The sequence below is a fragment of the Arvicola amphibius genome, chromosome 1 (assembly GCF_903992535.2).
Source record: "Arvicola amphibius chromosome 1, mArvAmp1.2, whole genome shotgun sequence".
Classification (NCBI taxonomy): Eukaryota; Metazoa; Chordata; class Mammalia; order Rodentia; family Cricetidae; genus Arvicola; species Arvicola amphibius.
This window is the reverse complement of record NC_052047.1, coordinates 74,756,159-74,779,779: the sequence shown is the minus strand read 5'-3', so window position 1 is coordinate 74,779,779 and position 23,621 is coordinate 74,756,159. Positions and strand designations below refer to the sequence as shown.

At 40.1% G+C, this 23,621-nt stretch overlaps 1 protein-coding gene across 1 annotated transcript in view; it reads right to left on the bottom strand.

The window, feature by feature from the left end:
- Vwc2 (von Willebrand factor C domain containing 2) overlaps positions 1–23,621 on the bottom strand; it is a 152,140-nt gene that overhangs the window by 82,096 nt on the left and 46,423 nt on the right. The window lies entirely within an intron of this gene.

Genomic DNA, 23,621 nt, shown 5'->3' with positions numbered 1-23,621 from the left:
CTCTCTCTTTCTCTCGTGTCTTTGGCCATGGAAAATAAACTTTTCAATATTATAAGTCCAGCCTCCCTGCTGGGATGTCTTTTACAGACCATAAAACGTCTAAGTTTAGTGCCTTACTTAATAACCTTCCCTACCTTTGCACTAACAAATGGCCTACGTACCCCTTAGGTAACGACCTAAAGTGAAAGTTTTATAATTTCTATCAGCAAATAGGCAAATGGAAAAATGGAGATTTTTCCTGCCTACTTCATGTGTGAAAGAATGTCAATGGTATGGCCACCCACATATGATTCTGCTTTAAATGTATGTTCTACACGTCCTCTATGCCTCTCTTGTTATTGTATCTGTTTAGAATTCCCACTGTACATCTGAAAATGTGGTTTCTCCATGCAACTCGTGACCGCTGCCATTTTGACTAAGGGCAAGGAGGGGAGATCAGATGACCTCACCACCATCTTGATTAATGGCAGATCAGGTAACCAAGCTGCCATCTTTACTGAGGTACTCCTTGCCTCTTCTTGCTGTTTACTCCTGTTTAGTGTGTGTGTGTGTGTGTATGTGCATGTGACTTTTGAGTTAACTTTATCTGTGAACATAAGTTAGCTTTAACTCTGTGTATATATGTGTAAGAAACTTAAATACAACTGTGTATGTTTTTACATGTACTTACTGTTAAAATGTGTTTTAAGTAGTCCCAGCTGTAATGAGCTCTGTTCATTGTATATCATTCCAGACTAAAGAAAGCAAAGAGTCTTAAATATTTTAAATTGGTATGTACTTTTAAATGTTGCGGGAGCTCCTTCAGCTCCTTCAGCCAATAGCCGCTGAGATACCAGCCCATTGGGGCGTGGTCTCTCTCTCTTTAAAAAAGCAGCAACTGCCCTCCGCTCGCTCTCTGGCTTCCAGCTCAGCTTCCAGCGACTAGGCTCCCTTCCTGATTGTGCAGAGTGCTGTTGTCTGGGATGGTGATCTGTAAGTTTTTCCCCTTTAAATAAATAACCATTCTATTAATCATATTTCCAAACTGGTGTGGGATTGTTTGTGACTTACACCTTCATTTAAATCTGTTACAACATACTGTGTATATAATTCAACTCTGCTTTAACATATATTCTATATAATGATAAAATTTAAGGTTATAAAAATCTATTTCAGATTAACAAAAGCTAAACTACAGACTTTCCTGTAAGCTGTTCTTCACTATTGTCAGTTTTACTGTTAAGTTTCTGTTGCAAACAGTTTTTCTTCTTTGTTTTCCACAAGTATAAATCACACCTGTTAAGTTAAAAACCAGTACAGCCAAGCTTGAACCCAGTTCTCCAGGCCAATCCCATACTGTAGTTATAACTTATCTGTACCTGAAAAACAACCCTCAAGTGCTCAGAGATCTGGAGAATATGGCATTTAAATGTTTAATTATTAGAAGACTTTTCATGACAAAGAGACAGAAAGGCTCCTAGCAGCAGCACTTTGTTTTCTCCAAAGAAGACAAAAGACAGATGGGCATAGGTCAACGTCTATCTGCAATTTGCTTCGCAGAAAGTGAAAGTGCTAACCACTTGGCAAAAACTGCCTTTCATCTAACATCCTGAAGTCCTCCAGATAGTGGACAGAATCACTGGAATCGACTGCCTAACTGCTCAGGTCAAGGTAGGCTTGTCTTCCTACAGATTTCCTAAGCCACAGGATCTTCTGTGCTAAACAACAGAAGACAAATACAGTCCTGACACCCTTGCCCTCGACAACCATCGAGGACCCTGAGGAGTGGCTCTAGGTAGCAATTTGAGTAAGTTCTATGTCATTTTAAAATCAATAGCTCAAGTACAATTTTATCCTTCTCAAAGATCTCTGATGCAATTTGAGAGAGGGTTTTGTTTCACCAAAGAAATTTCAGTATAACTTACTATGTCCTAAATGAAAGGTGTTTTAAGATGCACAAATGCAAATTATTAAGGTGTGTACCTGCAACTTTTAAAGGTCTGAGAACAAATACAAGTTACCAAATTTCTCTCTCATGCTGCCATTCATAGTCTTAACATTATCAATAAAATGCTGATAAACTATTAATCTAACTCTGGCAGCGTACTACTGCTACCACTACTGCAAAATCAAGACTTGAAATTCTCTTTGATTTTTTTCTAAAGATGCTTTTCATTGTACAGAAACATCTGCCACAGTCATTCTGGCATAAATATGCTGCTGTTTATACAATGTATGTGTCTAAAACTTATGTTTTACAAACTCAGAGAATTCTTACAAGTTCCAGGGAGCAGAATTAAAGGATTTACCTTTAACAGGTCAGACATACCTCTCTCTCTCAATTTTCTGGTTCTGACACCCACCTCCTCAATTACCAAGATCTTAATTACCAGTACCTAAAGAAAATTTTTTCCTTAAACTTAACCTTGTCCTCTGCTCTGTTTAAACCTGCCAGGTCTAAGAGACACTGGACAGTTCCACACCACACCACAAATCCTGGACAGGAGTAAAGCTACCCCAGGACATGACCAGTACCCTGTTTTCTCAGGTCCCCCAAGACTTCTACATCCACAAACGAGCAGGAAGCAGTTTTAAAATCTCAACACCTTCATCCCCTTAACCTGCCACCTAACTCCTTGCCTTTATTATAAGAGAAAGGCAGGAATGTTGTACTAAATCTACTGGCTTGTCCTGTCACCTGGGTAACCTGCCCCTTTAAGAGACAACCCCCCCACTCCCAATCTCCCCCTTTATACCAGGCATGTGGATTTCCTGCCTCCCCCTCCTTTCTCTCTCCTTCTTCTGAAGATGCAACTTCTGCTTCTCTACTTCTCCTCTTCCCCTTCTTTTCTTCCTCTCATTCTTTCTCTCTCCCCCCACCCACTAAATATGCTCCATACCCAAGCTTTCTCTGCAGTCTGTCTCTCATGGATTGCAGACTCGGGTCACCTGAACCAAGAATGATAACAGTGGTGGTACATGCCTTTAACCCCACTTGGGAGGCAGAGGCAGGCAGATCTCAGTGAGTTTGAGACCAGCCTAGTCTACAGAGCTAATTCTGGGACAGATTCCAAAGCTACACAGAGAAACCCCATCTCAGAAACAAACAAACAAACAAAAAACAACATTTTTCTTTATTTGACAGTTATAGCCTTATTTTTATTTTATGTGTGTGAGTGTGTTGCCTGCATATATATATATATATATATATATATATATATATATATATCCATTTACTGCATGCCATGCATTCAGTGCCTGCAGAGGCCAGAAGAGGACATTGGATACCCCTAGTACTGGACTTGTAGATGGTTGTGAACTGTCATGTGGGTGCTGGGAATTGAACCCAAATTCCCTTGAAGAACAGCCCATGCTCTTAACCATGGAGCCATCTCTCTACTTCTAGTTATAATCTTACTTATAAAATAAACTTTTGGATTTCACTGACAAATTTGGGATGTAACTCAGTGAGAGAAGTGAGCCTTTGTTCTCCTACCTCCGAGAGCTGCTGATTACTTCCCACTGTGCACTCGGGCAGTCATTAATTTTCATTGTGAGGGGTTTCTCTTTACATGGAGGTAAAATCTGCCATGTGTAAATGCTACCCATGAATTCCTAAAACTGTACAGAATAAATATTTTTTCTTCTCATGAGATAAGCCTAACTATTAGCCACTAGACGAGACAGGTACTGTTAGAGTCAGAATCGTATTTTAACATATCAATGCACCTTTTGTGGCCTTTCATGCATTTCAGCAAGAATTTAGGGACAAATCTGAGCATGCTCAGATGCATTCCTGTCCACCATTTTGGCCTTTTAAACATGCACATGACTTTCAGCTGAGCCTATCCAAAATTCCTTTTTGTAAATTACGACCTCAAACACCATGCTCAGGAAAGCATGCTTAAAGTGCTTTTTTTTAATGAGTATGCATAACCTTGTAGAATAAAGTCTCTATGAGTGCTTCCTTTGTTGGTGGAGGGTGCTGACTTGGAAATAACTCATCTTCTTGCCCTCACTTCATTGGTAAACAGTCTCTTCCTCCTCTGTTATATCTTGGTTGTGCTTATTTTGGCTTTGTATTCACCGGGATGTGAATTCATTGTGTTTGGTTATATAATCAAGTGTCCGTGTTGCCTTGGTTCCCTGAAGAAAGTAGAAACTATGGATGTTCAAATCCCTAATATAAAATGGTATATGATTTCCATATCACTTATACATATGCCCTGATGTATTTTAAATAAAATCTAGATTACTCAGTTTGTAGTCAAATGTTTCAATATTAACAAGTAGTTGCTGAGTGCAGGTGCAAACTCCAGAGGCTTACTTTTTTATTATTTTTTTATTGATTTTTATTGAGCTCTACATTTTTCTCTGCTCCCCTCCCTGTCTCTCCCCTCCCATTCAACCCTCCCCCAAAGTTCCCGTGCTCCCGATTTACTCAGGAGATCTTGTCTTTCTATACTTTCTACTTCCCATGTAGATTAGATCTACGTATGTCTCTCTTAGTATCTTTATTGTTTCCTAAGTTCTCTGGGATTGTGATTTGTAGACTTTATTTCTTTGCTTTATGTTTAAAAACCACTTATGAGTGAGTACATGTGATAATTGTCTTTCTGTTTCTGGGTTACTTCACTCAAAGTGATGTTTTCTAGCTCCATCCATTTGCCTGCAAATTTCAAGATGTTGTTATTTTTTTCTGCGGTGTAGTACTCCATTGTGTAAACTTACCACATTTTCCTTATCCATTCTTCAGCCGAGGGGCATTTAGGTTGTTTTCAGGTTCTGGCTTTGACAAACAATGCTGCTATGAACATAGTTGAGCACATGTCCTTGTGGCACGATTGAGCATCTTATGGATATATACCCCAAAGTGGTATTGCTGAGTCTTGAGGAAGGTTGTTTCCTAATTTTCTGAGAAATCACCACACTGATATCCAAAGGGTCTGTACCAGCTTGTACTCCCACAACCAATGCATCCTCTCCAGCATAAGTTGTCATCAGTGTTTTTGATCTTGGCCATTTTTACAGGCGGAAGATGGAATCTCAGAGTTGTTTTGATTTGCATTTCTCTGATGACTAAGGATGTTGAAGGTTTACATTTTTATCCACAAAAGCAGAACCCTTAGATACAAAGAAGTAACTACTATAGTCAATTTTCATAGCATTTCACTCCTTAAGTCTCAGTGTTTCTTTTCTACAGTATTTTCTTCTTATTAAATAATTGTGCTAGTAACTAGGACATCTGTCATAGCATTCTGAAACCCTGGTGTGCAGAGAGCATAGAAGAGGTCTGTTTGTTGCTACTGCTGAAAAAAAATAGTGTGTATGACAGGATTTGAAAAGGAACCCATATCTACATAAATTAGAAGTACTAATAAATCAATGAGAAACTCAGGGGGGAAGAGAAGATCACCAGATATAATGACGAGGAGCAGGTGGCTGGGTGTAGCTTCCTCATTTGATCACCTTATCACCCATGCGTCAGAGAAGAATGGTTAACTCACTGAACAAGTAGACAAACCCATGCTATGCTGTGGAAATGCTAAAACATAAAGTTCTCAGGAAAGTGGAAGGTTAACTAACTTTCTTGAAGTTTAACTGAATGATAGGAAAGGACAGATCAGCCATAGACAGACATTGGTCTGGAAGAATTACTATTGGCTCCACAGACAAGAAAAATACACTAACATAACACTAGCTCACACATTTTGACATCACATCTGGGCAATCCAATACTCGATGCCATCAAGATTCCGAATTATACATCAGAATTATAATACCCCAGAAAAAAAGCCTTCTTCTCTAGTACTCCTTCTTGTCAAACACTTCTTTCAGAATCATTGCAAGCTAAAGATACAAAACAAAACAAAGCAAAACAAAACCAAAGGCTACAGCATGTGCAAGACACAAAGAAAATTGCTTCCCTATGCAGGGAAGAACTGCAGGAGTCCAGGGCAGAGAAAAGAGGACCATCACCTCAGCAATGGCGGCAGTTAGCTAGGCTTCCTTCTTTGTTGTTGTTGTTTTGTTTTGATCAGAAGAAAAAAATGTCTTGGAAGCGAAGGACCTGAGAAAAATCTATAAACACAGTTTTTTAAAAACAAATTTTACACATGGCTGTAAAATTTATTACAAGTAACACCAGACACCCGAGAGCGGGTTAAGTAGGAAGGATGACAGTAACCTACAGACAGGTAATGATACACAAATCAGTCACGATGCAGCTCTGCTTCCATCTGGCACAGGACAATTTCAAGGGACTGTCATTGCGACCCTAATAAGAAAACTCTGCAAACACTACAAGACCACAGACTTTGGTGGGATTGCTGGGTGGTCTTTTAAAAGCATTCAGTCAACAGCAATGAGGACTTGGAGAGAGTCCCACAGACTTGAGGCCGACCAAGACAGTCACTTCCTGAGGGCAGAGGCCCACAACAGTCTTGATGGCGTCTCTGTAGCTGGAGGATGAGAAGGAGGGTGTTTAGTCACAGGCCAGGAGAAGGCAAGGGTTCACCATTTTCACTGGAAAAGGAAGATGGCACAGTACTTAGGCCCAAGGGGAGAATAAACAAGGAAGCAAGCCTGTCCACAAAAACATGTCCTTTCTTGTGGGGTTCTCCACAGGAACAGGGACCTTTAGCAAAGAATATTTGGGAATAGGCAGAAGATACTCCCTGCCAGACAGTGAAGACTTTAACTGAGTGTGATTTGGGATCATCCTAGGGCATCAGAGCAAAAAGACCCCCAACCTGAGGCTATCAAGAACACAGATGTTGTGCTAAGTGAATTCCCTCAAGAACCAGAAAGAAACAGCCAGGTCATAAGCAAAAAGATAAAAAAAGACTTAGTAAGTTAGGAAGCTGAACAAAATAATGGCAAAAAGTGAAGAACGTTTAGTTCAGCTCCTAAATCCTGAAACCATCTGGAGGTGTGCAGCAGATTTGCTTTAAAAGACAGTATAGTAGCAGAAATAGGAGGTACAGCAGACCCAATACATCAGGAGACAGTTCTCATTGTCTTGATACTCAACAATCCCCTAGTTCTCACGAGGAAGGAAGTGCAAGTCTCAGGGCTCATAATGGGAGTGCAATCAGAAGGCAGAAGGAGATAAAAAGGGTTCTTGGTTAGCAGCCTTTGTAGTAGGTCTAGTGGGAATGGGTACAAGTACTCCAACAGGCTGAGGATTGGCTAGTCTGAGTTTCTTCTTGGCTCTTGGGTGTAGGGACTTTCTGATTCTCATCTCTAGGTGGATATGAAAGCAAAGAAACAGTGGCTCAGAATATGAGAATTTTCTGGGGAGCTAGCTGAAGAAGGAGTACCCTATATTGGTTGGTTTGTGTTTCATGAATGTATCCATAGATGAGCTATTTCACATTTTCTGTAATTGGACAGGACTGAGAGGATCATGTCCTCCAGGCTTGGCACCAAGTACCAGGACACAGAAAGAAAAAAAAAATCTTGGTGAACTGAAAGCAACCAAACAGTGGCAAAGCCCATGGTCAGCTCAGCACATGCCACACCACCCCTAACCAAAGGAAGATAGGAAGACTGGCCATGCTAAGTGGAGGAAGCCTGCCTAGCAATGGGGATTCACACACTTCCTCTAGGAAGGTAGAATGCTACATATCTGGGTAGGAGAAATAGCTCAGTAAAAGCTTGTCACACAAGCATGAATACAGGTTCAACCCCCAGGACCCACCTACAAAGCTTGTCACGGCAACAGATTGAATGTTCTTGTAATCCCAGCACCAGGGAGTCAGTGACAGGAAGGCCTCCTGGCTAGCACACTAACTCAGTGAGAGGCACTGTCTCACCAAAAGAGGAGAATGGCCGCTAAGAAACCCGTGATAACCTCTGGCCTCCACATGTGCACAAGGCATGCATGCCAGTATGTACAAACACACACACAGACACACAGATGAATCACAAGGAAAGCTACAAATCTTTCGAAACTCTGCAATATCATATAACATTAAACAAGGCTAACTCATGTTACTCCTTAGTAGTTATTTAAAATCATTAAGAGCCAGCATAAAAATATGCATTGTGATGTATTCATTACTTGGACTGGAAAGGGACTAATCATCCATTAACAGTTGGGTAGACTTACAAATTAAAGTTGTTTATAAAATAGAATTAGTAAGCATAAAAAAAAACAAAATTCAATACATGCTGTTGCATTGGTATGGATCTTGCTTTACTGATACAAATATAAGGTCAATTTTGCTATATGTATATGTATTTCTGATCTTGATTAAGGTATTGTGATTGTGTAGCTCATTTAAAATGTAATGTATAATTAAGAAATATAGGTTAATAGAGTCATCTTTAATAGTCAAGCTTATAGTTATGTTAGTTAAATTTTATAGATATATAAAGATATATTTCAGTTAGATATTTTTCAAATCTTTCAGAAACCTTCAGAATATGGCATTTAAAATGTTTTAATAACTTAGGACTTTTCATGACAATGAGACACGTCTGCTCCTGGCAGCACCAAGCTACTTCCTAAGGAAGATGGGCATCGAAGAAGCTCCTTATGGAGTTGGTTAGCCATTTGGGCAAGAAACTGCGCTCGCCTGGACTGTTGCATAAACTGGACATGTAGAACTCACAGAGAGATAACTGCTAAACTTGCCAAAAGGTGAGATGGTCCCTCGGAGTTCCTGCTTCATGAAAGAGTCTGTGAGACATTCTGCAGGACACAGAAGAAAGTGACTAAACTGTCTTTGAAATTTCCTGCTTCATGGAAAAGTCTGCTGGATACGATGAGCCTGTAGGCTGAAGATGGATGCCCCAATGGTACAGAAAAACTTTGGGTGACTGTACAGGCAGCAAGATGTCTCTATCAATTCTAGAGTTTTGGAAGTTGTTTATAATGCACTTCCTGTTTACTTAGGTAATAGTATATCCTTCTGGAGTCTTTGATGGGGTTTAAAAATAGATAGTTATTATTATAGTTTTTCTCAGTTATGATAAAAGACAAAATAGAAGTAAATATTATAACTGTAGTTTTTGCTTGATACCTGTTTTGTTATATGTAATTTTACTTTTTTAAAGCCTTCCTTTTTGTTTAAACAAAAAAGGGGAAATGGTGTAGGAGTTCCTTCTGTTCATGTTGCTCTAATTGGTTAAATGAATAAAGAAACTACTTTGGGCCTGATAGGGCAGAATTTATGTAGGTGGAGAAGACAGAACTGAATGCTGAGAAGAAGGGCAGAGTGAGAGACACCATAGATCCTCCACCGGAGATAGACATACTGGACCTTTGCTGGTTGGCCACAACTTTGTGGTAATACACAGATTAATAGAAATGGGTTAAACTAATATGTAAGAGTTAGCCAATAAGAAGTTAGAGCTAATGAGCCAGGCAGTGTTAAAATTAATACAGTTTCTGTGTGGTTATTTCAGATGTAAGCTAGCCAGGTGGCCAGGACAAACAAAGAGTCTCTCTCCCTTGTAACAAATACAACAACAGGGATGAAACTCAGCCATGTTACATTAGAAGAAAACAGATACAGCTTTCAGGAGATTCCATTTAAATCATATCTAGAAACAAGAAAAAGAACCTATAGGGATGGAAATCAGAAAGCAGTTCCTTTGTCAGATATTGCCTAGTGGAAGTGACATTCGTGAAAGAATTTGAGAAATGATGGCTTGGTTAGGTAGACATACACAACAATCAAAACTTACAAGAGGGGCTGGAGAGATGGCTCAGTGGTTAAGAACACCTGTTGCTCTTGCTGAGGACCTGGGTTCAGATCCCAGAACCAATATGGTACGTCACAATTGTCAATAATTCTGGTTTCAGGAGATTCAGTATCTTTGACTGACCTCCGTAAGCACAGCACTTACCTAGTACACAAAAATCCACACAGGCAAACACTCATACACATAAACAAAATCTCAAAAAAACCTATTTCCTGACTAACTAAACATGTCTGAATTATTTTATAAGACACATGTATCAAAAACAAAAGTTTAAACAAAATATGGGAGGAGAAACTTTGTTCTCAAAAAATTTACATTTAAGAAACAGTCTGGTGTAAGAATTAAATCTTATTTAATTGGGGATCGAACTCAATTAAGATGTTTTGATGCTGAGACTCTGGGTTCAATTGCTAGTGCCAATAAATAAAAAAAGTAATGAGATGTTCAGAGGACGCTGTCACAATGTTCTGGCTGCAAAAGTTCCCTTGAAGGGAAGAGAGCCCTGAAGCACATGAGACATCGCAGAGGTTTAGAACCACCCTTTGTACAAAGGAAACCTCTTACATAGTGATTTCTATCAACTAGGCGTGGAGGTAACAATGGCAAAATCTAAAGAAAGCATCTTAATTCAACATAAATAGATTTCTATAAAACAATCTGGATAGTATGCAATTACCTTCATCTGATATGAAGAAAAATAAGTATCACTGTATCATCTATCTATCTATCTATCTATCTATCTATCTATCTATCTATCTATCTATCTATCATCTATCCATCTATCTATATATCTATCATCTATCTATCTATATGCATATAGCATAGGGAAAAGACCTAGTAACAGAGGCTGGGGAGACAGCTCAATCAGAAAAGTGCCTGCCCCACAAGCCTGAGAACAAAGTTCATTTCTTAGAATTTACATTAAAATATCTGAGCATGATAGAATGCTGTGATAATCCTAGTGCTGGGAAAATGAAGATAGGAGGATTCTTGGGGATCACTGGCCAATCATCCTAACCCAATCGGTGAGCTCCAGTTCAAAAGAAGACATTGTCTCAGAAGAGCTGGATGGTGTTTCTGAGGATGATATTTGAGGTTGCCCTCTGGCCTCTGCACATACATGAACACATCTACCTGCACAAGCACATGCATTCGCACTGTACACACACACACACACGCACATGCAATGCACACTTCACACCCATGAGTGCATGCACGCATGCACACACAGAAGCACACAATGCACACTTCACACGCACAAGTGCATACACGCACGCACACACACATACACATGATCACACACACACACACAATCACATATGCAAAGGGAGAAAAGGCTAGCTATAATGTCGAGGGCATCTTTCGAATTCCTTTAGTTCCTTGTGACCAGCTGCCCAGGGAATTCTCCAGTTCCACCCTGACATCCAGCCCCAGTTCAAGAAAGAAGACAGAAGCAGGAGCCAATCTGTTGGAGAATGTCTGCTAGCTGCTCATGGCTGGCTCACAGTCACTTGCAGCCAACAAAAGTGTCTGAATTCTCCATTCCCCATGGAAAGAACCTTTTTGGATTTGTGTACGAGGTGAAGCAGGTGGGTAAACACACTCTTTTGCTGTTCCTTGTGTCATGCTTTCTTCCTTTGGTACATTCACTGTTGTGTTTCTTCTCATCTATTTTGTCTTTGTCAGTTTGGACTGTAAAGTTTGTGAGGAGGAAGCGTAAACGCAATTTTCCTCACAGAATCTGTATTAATGCAACTGTGCAATGCAATGTACTATTCTAAATAAAAGAAGACACTTGCTGGATCTTAAATAGTGAAAAAAATTAAAAGGCTGTCAACTAAGTACGCAGGCATTCTAAAGAATTAACAAACCTACTCTCTGAGTATAACAACCCAGGAATACGGAAATACGTAGAAAATTTAAACAAACATCCAAACCCCACTCAAAAACACAGCCGCAGCCCAGGCCTGTAATTGCAGCACACCAAAGAAGGAGGATTACCATGAGGATATATCAAAACTAAGTCCTCTGAAATATGACTAAACAAATACACCAAGCTTCCTCCAAAACTGTAATATATGATGTCTATGTCCATGGAATATGAAAGGTGAAGCTAAACAAGAAACAATTTAAAACCTTGAAATTATACTACATCATATTGATATATGGGGCGGGAAGGAGGGATGAAGTATTATGTTTATGTGTAACTGTATGTAAGACAAAGAACAAGGCAATTGTGAATAAGTTATTTTTCCTGACTCTGCAGATGAACAAGCTAAAGACAAAAATTTTATCTAAGAAAATATTCTATCCTTTAGTGTACAGTTTACCACATGGCAAATAACATAATTCTTCCTGAAAATCATGACAAAAAGTCCATATACATAGTCTTCCTTTCAGTTGCCAACATAACTTTAAGCCACCCTTCATGTCATATTTTTCAAGCTTACAAATAATTATGCCTATGTGGCTGCACAAGAAACCTATTAAAGATTTGTTAATGTAACTGTGAAAAGTTTCTTACCAAAAACTAGGTATTTGAAGTTATCATGGATTTTGGCATGTGATATTTCTGTTAATTCAGCATTCAGCATTTCTTTAAGCTAAAAATAGCTGAGAGAATTTTGGGGTTTGTTTGGGGTGATTTAAAGATTTATTTTTATTTATATGTATGTGTCTCTGTGTGTGGGGTGTGTGTGTGTGTGTGTGTGTGTGTGTGTGTGTGTGTGTAAGTATCTGTGGAGTCCAGAAGAAGGTATCAATCCCCGAGTGGTATAGTTATAGACTATTATAGGTGCTGGGATCCAAACTCTGGGCAACAAACATTGCTAATTGCTGAGCCATCTCTCTAGATAGATTTTATACATTATCATTACTCTATATACTTGTCATAGACAGACCGTGCTTAACGTGCTTCATTTTTCTATAACTTATGCTTACATTTCAGGGACCTGAGTAAGGATTGCTAAACAGTCCACAATAGGGGTTGTGAGTTTCTCTTTTATTTATCAATTATTATTTTATCTGTGGCTGAAATGTTATAAAATGTTTGGATGAAATTTATTCACAGTCTTATTGCCAGAGTCAGGGCTGACAAAGCCTTTTCCCTCCAACTGATCTGTACATTTAATGCCATCTCAATCAAAACCCAACAATGTTTTGTTTTTTTTTTTGTAGAGACTGACAAGATGATTTTAGAAACACATCAGAATATAAAGGCCAAAGAAATGTATTTGCCATTTCAAAATATCTGATTTACTTACAGTAATTCTGGGATAACCAAATTGGGTATTGACATAAGAATAAATGTATGGATACATGGAGTAAAATCAGTAACCTAAATAGGTCCACACTCATATGGTAAATATATTTTGATGCAAAATAAGTCAATGGGAAAAGATAATCTTTTCCCAGAGTGGTATAGGCACAACTGGATTTCAACATGGAAACAGTTACTTACAACCTTTCTCTCCCTCTATACCTCAATATGTGGAGCATAGACTTGAAATTATGAAACTCTGGATCACAATGAAAAGAAAAAAGACATAATCTTTAGCTAGGTTCATAAAATATATAAACTATAATAGGCAAATGGGCAAATTAAATTTTATCAAAATTAAAAGTTTTTTTATTTTGAAAGATACCCTTTAGGAATTAAAGACAAGCCTAAGTCTGCATGTAAATATTCGCAACACATGCCCCCCCACACACACACACAGAGAAAGAGAGAGAGACAGAGACAGAGAGACAGAGAGAGACAGAGAAAGAGAGAGAGAAAGAGAAATGCACATAATGTTTGAATGAGTCATTTCAAATCAATAACCAGAATCAAGCAACTCAAAGAAAAGTGAGCCAAATATCTAAATGACATTTCAGAAAGTTCATCGTACAATTGGCCATAAAGTCTCAGGAAAGCATGCTCATTTTTGGCACTCATGGGGATGGAAATTGAGCTTCGCCTTCTAGAACTAAGTGCCGTCAATAACAACGCTTGGCAATAACATGGGTATATGTTTAATTCAACACTTCACAAGTGCTTTGCTAAAACTTGATTTCTGACCAAAACTTCTGAATTCTGAAATTCTGAATTCTGAAAGCACATACAATTTGCTAAGTGCATTCACAGGGATTTCTGTTAGCAAGCTCTGAGAACTGAGAATTGGGTATGCATGTACCACACTTCTGGAGGCTTCCCTGGGCACCAAATCCCCAGAAACAGCCCCTCCCCCTCATTTATCCCTTAGTTGTTTCCATTTCCAACTAGCTCCACAAAACCCTTTCACTCATCTCGGGGCCCAAAAGCTCCCTCTGGTAGTTACCGTTTGCTGTCTTCGTATCTCTGGATACAACACACTGTGTTCCTATCCATAAGTGACAAAGGGTTCTGCTTTTCATCTAAGTACCTTTGTGTTAAATACTGTGATCCAAGAAACCTGTAATCACGTGGAGCACCCTGCAATTACGACACAAATTGGAGTGCTCACACTCTGCTAAAGAGAATGCAAACAGAACAGCCCTGGTGTGAAACCCCGCAGAAGTTTCTTGCCAGAGAAACCATGCCCTGACTCCCAGTATTTCCATTTCTGCAAAATCTATCCTAGATAAACAAAAATTTACTCTCACACAAAAACTGGTTCATAAATGCGCATAGAACAGCGCTCACATTAGCTAGAAAGTGAAAGCTGAAATAATATGGGTAGTGAATGAAGTGGGATCCATAAATATGCTAAAAATGAGGAGGGTGGGAAAGGCAGCAGCACTGGTGAGTCAGAGAGCCTTTGCGGTAAGTTAGTCCATCCAAAGACATTCTACAAGCCAGACTTAAAACAAATGCAGCTGCAGAACACACAAGCACTTGCCCTGATAAGAGGGGGAAGGCTTAGAAACATGCAGTGCAGTAAAGGGAAAGTTCTTATTAGCATATGGAATCATGGAATACATAGAAGTTATATGCAGTTGTTTCATCAGCAGCGAATTTCTAAAGCTTTAAAATCCGGGGCTTTTTGTATTTGCTCAGTTCTGGGATTAACCACACTTTCTAGCTGATTGTGGAAGAGCCAAGCGCCCACAATACAGACCTCACAATCAGAAACTCTGGGAGGTGGTAGGGATAGAGCAGCCATGCTCAGCTCCAGGCTGGTCTCGAGGAAACCCACTTGGTGGAAGTGAAGACATGGCAACCAAACTGGGGTTTTGTTTTCTTTTGTGTTTTTTTGTTTTGTAAAAGAATGGATTCATAAGGCTTATGAAATGTGATAACTGACAATCACAGCTTCCACAACTACTTCTACAAATCATTTTTTGGATGCAAACATAAATAATACAGCAGAGTTGAGCCCACATGTCTTTCTCTCTGCTGTCTTCATCAATTAGCAAGACTATGGTTTTTTATAGAAATACATTAATATGTCAAAACTTTATCCACATTATCTGTTAAAAACATTTGTTTTTTAATGCTAGAATTTTCAAGCAAATTTAAGATGGAATTAGTTAAGCACATTATATATTTTTAATTTTGGTGGAATTGTCTTGAACTTCCTTTGATTCTACAAATTTAAAACAAACACATACACATGCACACATAGGTACATACAGATACACACACAGACACATGTACACACACACACACAATATACTGACCTTGATTTTAAAATCATTGATTTTCTATTTCAAGTAAATGGGATACTAATATAAAACAATTATGTAACAGTTTTGTTACTTTTTCTCATGATACTGGAGTCTACATATTAGCAACAGCACTTATTTCACTCAACCACAAAGAAGCCTTGCAACTGAAAAGGGCTGATGATCCCTGAGCATAGAAGACCTGCTCTATAAAACTTAAAGTTTAGAGAAGGCGGAAAACAGGTCTTTTGTTGCTACGTGGATCACGTCTCATCTAGAGATAATCACCTTAGAATAATAGCTAGCCTCTAAACCAGGAACAGATGTTTCACATTCAAGTCTCTGCCCTTTGAGAGGTGTACCAGCCTGTGAGTGTTGGAGGAGGGCGGCTTGTTGCTTCCCAGCTGCCCAGCTAGCTTAGATTCGAAATAATCACACAGAAACTGTATTAATTAAATCACTGCTTGGCCCATTAGCTCTAGCTTCTTATTGGCTAACTCTTAAAATAATTTAACCTAGTTCTATTAATCTGTATATTGCCATGTGGCTGTGGCTTACCAGGTAAAGTGCCCAGCATCTGTCTCCGGCAGCTCCATGGCTTCTCTCTGACTCTGCCTCCTTTCTCCCAGCATTCACTTTAGTTTTTCCCACCTAGCTCTGTTCTTTTGCCCTATCACAGGCCAAGACAATTTCTTTATTCATTAACCAATAAAAGCAGCACCTAGACAGAAGGACCTCCCACACCATCTGAGTTCACTATAGCTCTCTGTCATCAACAGTGGGACAATATTGGTCAGAGTAGGCACTTATTACTAGCCTTCAGAAACTGAAAATTATCACTAAATGTTGGCAATACTGTTCATTCCCTTCTTTACTTCTTTCCCCTCTTTTATCTTTTCCATTGCTAATTAAAGAACTGATACAATTGAAAAGCTTTAACAAGTGAATGAAAGTCAGCCATTCATAGTGGTGAGTCTCTAGCTGTCCATTGACCCAATATCAGGGGGCTGGTCAGCCTTCCATTATGACAACAAATATCTTAAATAATGAGTTTATAAAAAGGAGTTTTATTTGGGCTCATGGAATTGCAGATTTCTATTCATGTTGGAGACATTGATTGCTTTGGGGCTATGTTGGGGAATATATGAGAGATCACAACTGAGCACCTCCTAGCCAAGGAGCAAACAAGAGATGAGAGAGGCTGGGTCCTTTAATCCCAGTTTAGGGACACATCCCAAATGACCTAAACAGCTCCTACTATTCTCTACCTCCTAAGGTTTCTTCCTTTTGTGGGTACAGACCTCTAAAAGAGCATCTTTGAGGGAAATTTGTTATATGTAAAACATTTTATATAAGCACTAGTACTATGTGATGGTTTGAATGAGAATAGCCCACATAAGCTCATGTGTTTGACTACTCAGTCCCTAGTTAGTGAAACTGTTTGAGAAGGATTAGGAGGTATGACCTTATTGGAGGAGGTGTATATAACTAGGGTGATCTTGAAGTTTAAAAACACTCTTACCATTCCCAGTGTGATCTCAGCTTCCTGTGTTTCAGACACAGATGGGAGCTCTCACCTGCTCCTCCAGAGCCATGTGTGCCTGCCTGCCATCCAGCTCCATGCCCTGGTTGTAAATGGACTCATTCCTACTGGTCTGAAACAGTACAGCCCCAAATAAGCCCTTCCTTCTATAAAGTTCCTTGTCATGGTGTTTTGTCACAACAACAGAAAAGTAATTAATATACACTGCGATTGAAAAAAAAAGTATATATTAAAAACTGAGCATCCCAGCATAAGATATATGAAAGTATGGGGATAAGGAGTTAGATATCATACATTTCCCAATATAAAGAGCTTAAGGTCAGTTTGGGTTACATGAGATTCTATCTCCATAAAATAAATAAATAAATAAATAAATAAATAAATAAATAAATAGCATTGATAGTTAACTGTGCCCATTTTTCTTGTCATCTTCCCTAACGATACAACTCTTTATATAGTGTTAACATTGCGTCGGGGTCTATATATCACATCAAAATGGTTTAAAGTACATAGAGGGATGTAGGTGAAAAGGGAATCATGGATCATTTTGTGTAAGTGACAGGGGTCCTGGATTTCATCTCACATACATTAAGAAGTGACTGTAGATGTTGCCCTGTGATCATATTGCTCAACTAGAAATACCAACCCTTAATTCAGAATCCTGTTCTGAGAGGGGCAGCACAGAGCAGCTCTGGGCTGTGGTCCAGCTTGGTCGACGGAGCAGGTGGAAGGATAGCAGATGTGACACCACTCCTTCCCTCCCAGGACTCCTGTCATTTCAGCTTGGGAACTGCGCCTTTGAATGGGGTTGTCAGGGGTCACCATTTGGGCATGTCCCAGGAAATGAAGCAATGGCCATATAATTAAAGGTTGCAGAGGCACTGCGGCAGTTATGGGATGGGAAGAGGAAACAGGGGTGAAATGCACTTTATTTTCTGTATTCCTGGTATAGAAAAATAGTCAACTTTGCATTTCTTTAGCATATGAGGCAAAATCAAATTCATCTTAGTGGATAATTTTTTTGAAGAAATCGTTGCTAATGAAACACTTTAATAGTTAAGACATTCTCAGCCACTGAGCATCACCTGAATCATTAAAAAAGTTTACACTCCCTATAATGTTCTTCTAAAATAAGTATAGACTGGACAAAAAATGAATTTCTTTAAAACAGATATACTTTTATTCTTCCTCTACTTATGAAACCTTACTGAGAGAGCTGTTCCTTCAGGCTTTCATTACCCATGGGAGCCAGAGGGGAGAGTCTGGGCATCTTCATTTCTCTGAGACTGCCTTTTCGATCGTGACTGTCAGGCTGCTTTGGTGATCATCGTTTACAGAGCCCGGGGAGCAGTCACAGTCACTAGTGAGAAGTTTCTTGCAGTCCAGACAGTCTCAGAGATCCACAGAACCTGCAGGCTACAGATTTCTGGGCTATTTTTAAATACTTTAAAAAAAATCAGCATTTTCTTCAAGGGCTCCAGACCAAACTGTAAAGCATGGTCTCCAGCAAGGGTGGTTGCTTGGCATCTCTTATTCCACCCTATTTAGAAGGGATTAAACTCGGAAATATATTAAGGGAGAACAAAATATGAAGAAACTGAAGACAATTAGAAATGATGCAGCAGAATTCCCTGTCTCCCTTGTATTTACCTAGAAGTTGAACATAAACAGTCTCTATAACCCTCTTTACCGGGGAGAACAAAGGCTAACTTCTTAGACTAGCTTTGGCTCCGAGTGGGTCTGGAGATAGAACAATAAGCGTCTACTAATAAGCTTCCCTAATAGCTCTTGTCGTCCAGGTCTTCACTTTCCCACAGTTGCTGATCTTAGAGATTCAAACCAGTTTTCTTTCTTTTGTCCCTCATTGCTGTCAAACTGTGCATCTTCATTAAGTCTATCGTATAATCTAGAATCCAGTGCCGCTCCTGTGAGCGTATGGAAACATGTACCAACAGCCTTCCGTTTGTCTTCTCTTAGCCGTCTGTGTTTTGTACCAGAGCACATGCCAATTGTGAACCTCTGTTTTCACCCTACAGCAGTTACACTGTAGGCGCCATGACACAGCTATGTGTCAGCTTCCACGTCTTTTGTGGTTTGGTTGATGTGGCTGTGGAGGGCAGAGAATGAAAATGAGGACGCGCTGAACCCTGGCTATGTGACTCTCATGCATCTCACTTTCGCCTTCGAAGTTTCCTTGACTATAGGCATGCCTAGTGTCAAGTCAGGATTGATCCAGGTGATGTGAAAATGAAGGAGACTGAAATCAACCTCAACAGAAACAGAATGCACTGTTATGACTATGAAGGGCAGCGACCTTCCCACAGGAATAAATAATGTGCCTCATGAGGATGGGGAAGGCAGGGTTTTATAAGAGATGGGAGTCAGGTCAGGACAAAGGACTTTTGCTGCTTTTCTGAGAATGGGTGGCCAGATGGATGGCTGGGGCCTTCCCAGAATGGAGGCTTTCTCTTGGGTTGGGATTCCTTATCTTGAGGGGCAGATGTTCATCTTAGGAGACAGGGAGAGTCCTTTGTTTAGGAGGGCACACATGCTTTCACCCAGTATGTGGTGGTTCTAATTAGAGGTGAAATCTTGTGTGTTCCTTTGTGCCCATCCTAGTCTGCTCCTTGAGTAACTAAATATTTGGAACTCCCATTTTAACCAGTCGATAGCAGCACAAGGTCTGTCAGGGGCTAAGTGCCTTCATTCCTCCAAGAGGCACGTGGTCCTTATATCTGGAAAACCTAAGTGTTCCTAATTAAAGAATTGGCAACATATCACTTCTATCCCATATGCTGATGCTTTACTCGGTGATGGCTGAGGTGCTTTCCACCGACCTCAGTGAATGTGTGATTAAAGAAACACTCAGTTCACAGCTGTCAGGATTAGCAAGTGGCAAGCACTCTTAAGAGGAAGTATTGGTTTTAGAAAAGATGAGATGGAGAAGCAATGTTCAGAATTGGGGGTTTATGGGAACCTCCTAGGGCAATGGACTCTTTTATGCCTGAAGTTTATCTTCATGAAAGCCAAATAAGACATTTAGGTTTGGCTGTTAGGTAAGAGCAGAATGTGTCTTCTATCAACAAGGAACACATTCTGCATTCCTTGGACGTCCCTACGACAACCCTTGCATTGAATATTCATTGGTTCATACTGCTGAGAGGAGACAGATTGGGCAAGTCATCCATGGGATTATTTGTCTTCAGACTGTCTACCATTGACAGGTCGTTTCTACCAGGATGTGTCTCGTGTAAGTGTTTTGGATACAGTTCAAGTTACCTCGAGTAATGGTGTCATTGATCATCCTGGGGATGCGGCAAAGCTATCTGTCTTGGGTTGAATGGCTTTATTGTGTACTGTGACAATTGAACTCCCTTTTGCAAAGGACATAGATGGGGCGGGGGATTTCAGACCACTGTATTAATGAGCAAACAGCTTCGAACAGACGAAAACGATGATGAGAGCATGAATGGATAATCTGAGAGATAATGTTCTATGGAACACAGCAGAACGTAAGCCTCTTCTCTAGCCCCGGCCCACAACCGGAGGCTGCACAAACTGTTACAGGGTTTTCAGGACAATATTTGGAGGCTTATTAAAAGGAATTTTGGAAATACAAGATACTTTTTTTGGTTTCTTGAGATGGAATCGCACTATAGTACTTAAAAATTGAGTATTAACTGAAATTCCAGGTAGAGCTCTGGGGGCAAGAAGTGGGAAGGAAGCAGTCTTGAGTCTTGATCTCAATCGTAGGTTTTTTTTTTAAACTTATGTATTTCTCATCATAATCCTAAGGTAATGTACATCAGATTGTGCCCATTTTACAGAAGGAAAAAAGTAAACATGATTCCAAGCCAAGAAGTTTCACACCACAGCAAGAAGCCCAGTCTAACCTGGCAGTTCTGAGAGTTGACATCCAGAACTTGGTCCTTCATTGGGAACGCTATTATGGTTAGTTTTAATGCCAAACCACTATGAATTAGAAGAACTTGGGTAGTGTCCTCATTGCCTTGACTGATATCCACATCAACTGTGGGCATCACCTTCTAATAAAAGAGGTACGGCATAAGGAAGATCATCTTACCTTTGATCACATGGCCTTTCCTATCACCAAGCACATCTGCTGCTACTGCTGATTTCACTGCTGATGTCAGAAGGAATGTTACCAGGCCTTCATCATGGACTATGTGCCAGTGGTTCTCCAGGAACCTCCTGGGTTTTCAGGGCCAGTGTTGACCTATTCAGGCTTGTGGACCAAGTGACTACCCAGTGGTCAGACCCCCTATAGTGGAAGGCAATAACTGTGAGTCTGTTCTATGGGAATACTCTGACTGCTGAGGTACCCGGCCTCAAGGACCCAGTAACTACTGGGTGCTCAGCATTCATGTGTGAGTCAGCTGTTGCTATCTCTTCAACAATTGACTTAATAAATTCATTTGCACACACACATGCACACACATGCATGTGTGCACACTATCCTACTGGTTTTGTTGCTAAAGAGAACCCCTACCAGTTCACCTGCTTCAGAGACTCTCTCCACTACCTCTGCTTCTCTGTCTATACCTGAAGTAGAACACCATTCTTAAATGTTTGGTTCCCCCCTTACAGAGTCATCACCCAGTTGTCTTGACCTCCCATGTGTCTCTATGATGCAACTTCCCCATAACTACTGGCCATATTCAAGGTAAGCCACTGTCACCCTTCTCTGGATATTGCAATGCCCTCTATTCTGAGTCCCGCAATCAGATTGGATTTATAGAATTCAAATATAACTGTGCCACTTCCATCCTAAAATACTTTCTTTGCATCTCATTCCTCAGAATGTTTACCTCCATAATGAGGCATCTACGTCCTCTGTGAGGTGCTTTGTGACCACACTCATGCTCTGGCCCCACACTTCCTCACTCTTGCGTCATCTCAGACCCACAGGACCATTTTTAGTCTCCAACACCTGTGTTTCCCGTCTTAGCATGCGCTTTCCTTCTCAGCCACTATAACCGGTTCACAGGCATTCTCTTTATGTGGAGAAGAGCGCTTCTTACATTTTGCCTTATCTACACTATGTCTCTGGTATGGTTTCTATTGCTGCAATAAAGCACCATGACAAAAATGGGAGGAACGGGTTTATTTCTTCTTATAGCTCCTGGGTCACTAAAATCTCAAGGCAGGAGCCTGGAAGCAGGAACTGAAGTGGAAGCACAGAGGAACACTGCTTACTGGCTTGCTCCCCATGACTTGCTCAGGGTGATTTCTTATAGGATTAGGACCACCTGCCTAGAGGAGGCAACATCACCCCCACACCCTTTGGGCTGGACCTTCCACATCAGTCATTAATCAAGAAATGCCCTGTGAGAAATTGCCTGTGAGCAATCTGGAGAGAGCCACTTTCTCAACTGAGCTTCCGCCACATAACTCTAGCATGTGCCAACTTGACAAAAAACCAACAAAGACAGGATGCTTCTGAAATCTTTCTGTTTTCTTTTCTGAGGCATAGAGAAGAAGATCAGGTATTTTCTGCTGAATGAACTTATGGAGGATTTCAAAATCGCTCCTTGTACTAGCTATCATGGAGCATCTATGCATGTACCCACAGTGATAGATACAAAGATGGTTGCACAGGAATCAGGATATTTGAATATCCCACTCTGGAGACCTTACAGTATACATGGTACTCCACCAACTGCTGTTGATGTTCCTGACTGTAAATCACCAGGAACTATTTAAATCGTGTCTGAAGTTATTTGTTACAAAGGCAGGGAAGTAAAACATATTGTTTAAAAAGTGCTATGTAGGCTATTAAAAAGTTTAAATATTCAATACTGGAAGAAATGAACCACCGTCTCCTCTAAATAAAGTGAACGGGAGTTTAGAAGGATTAAAATAAAATCAGAATGAATTCTCACAACCTTTTGCTGAATAACATGGCAATATATCAGATCATAAAAATGCTCTAAACTTCTGGTTTGATCAGCTCACTCCTGGGAACATGTTCTAATAATAAAAAAACAATCCAAGGTGAGGCTACTGGGGATTTGCAGCTTTTTCTTGCCCCCTCCCCACTTTTATCATCATTCAAGCAGAACCACAAACACAAGTTATTTACAAGGCAGACTCCCCTCTAGGCTATGAGCTCATTATGGGCAAGATGCCATGACATGATCCATTTTTGTACTTACAGAGAAATAAATGGTAATGAACTCAGTATTTTATAAATAATGATCAGAAAGCACACACACATATGCACACACACACACACATATGCATATACAAACACACACATCTCCAAAAGCAGAACTAAATGCTGAAGAAGGCTCACTTACCACGATGTCTTCAGATTCCTACACTCACAATAATGCCTTACTGAGACCGTAAGCTCTCAGGACAGCCAGCAATGTAAGAAACATGCCCTGGAAGCTGGACCTGGAATGTTTGTACAGTGAGGACATGGGCACAGGCCTTTAGACATTCATAAAGGGTTACGAAGAAGCAACGATGAGGAAGGGACACCAGGGCTAGACCTCAGCAAGGCCAAAGGGCACAGAGTAAAATAGAAGTGGCCATGCCTGTCAGAGTAGGGCTTTGGTTTTTGTTTTGTAACCTCAGGAACACAGAATTAGAACCACTGCCTAGAAGTGTACTTAAACCCAGAAAAATTATTCATGTTAATAAACTGGCAGCAACTGCTTTGGGGTAGCCTGTCTTTAACTTATTTAAGCCAGGCATGGTGGCACACACCATTAATCCCTGGTCCGTAGAGTTC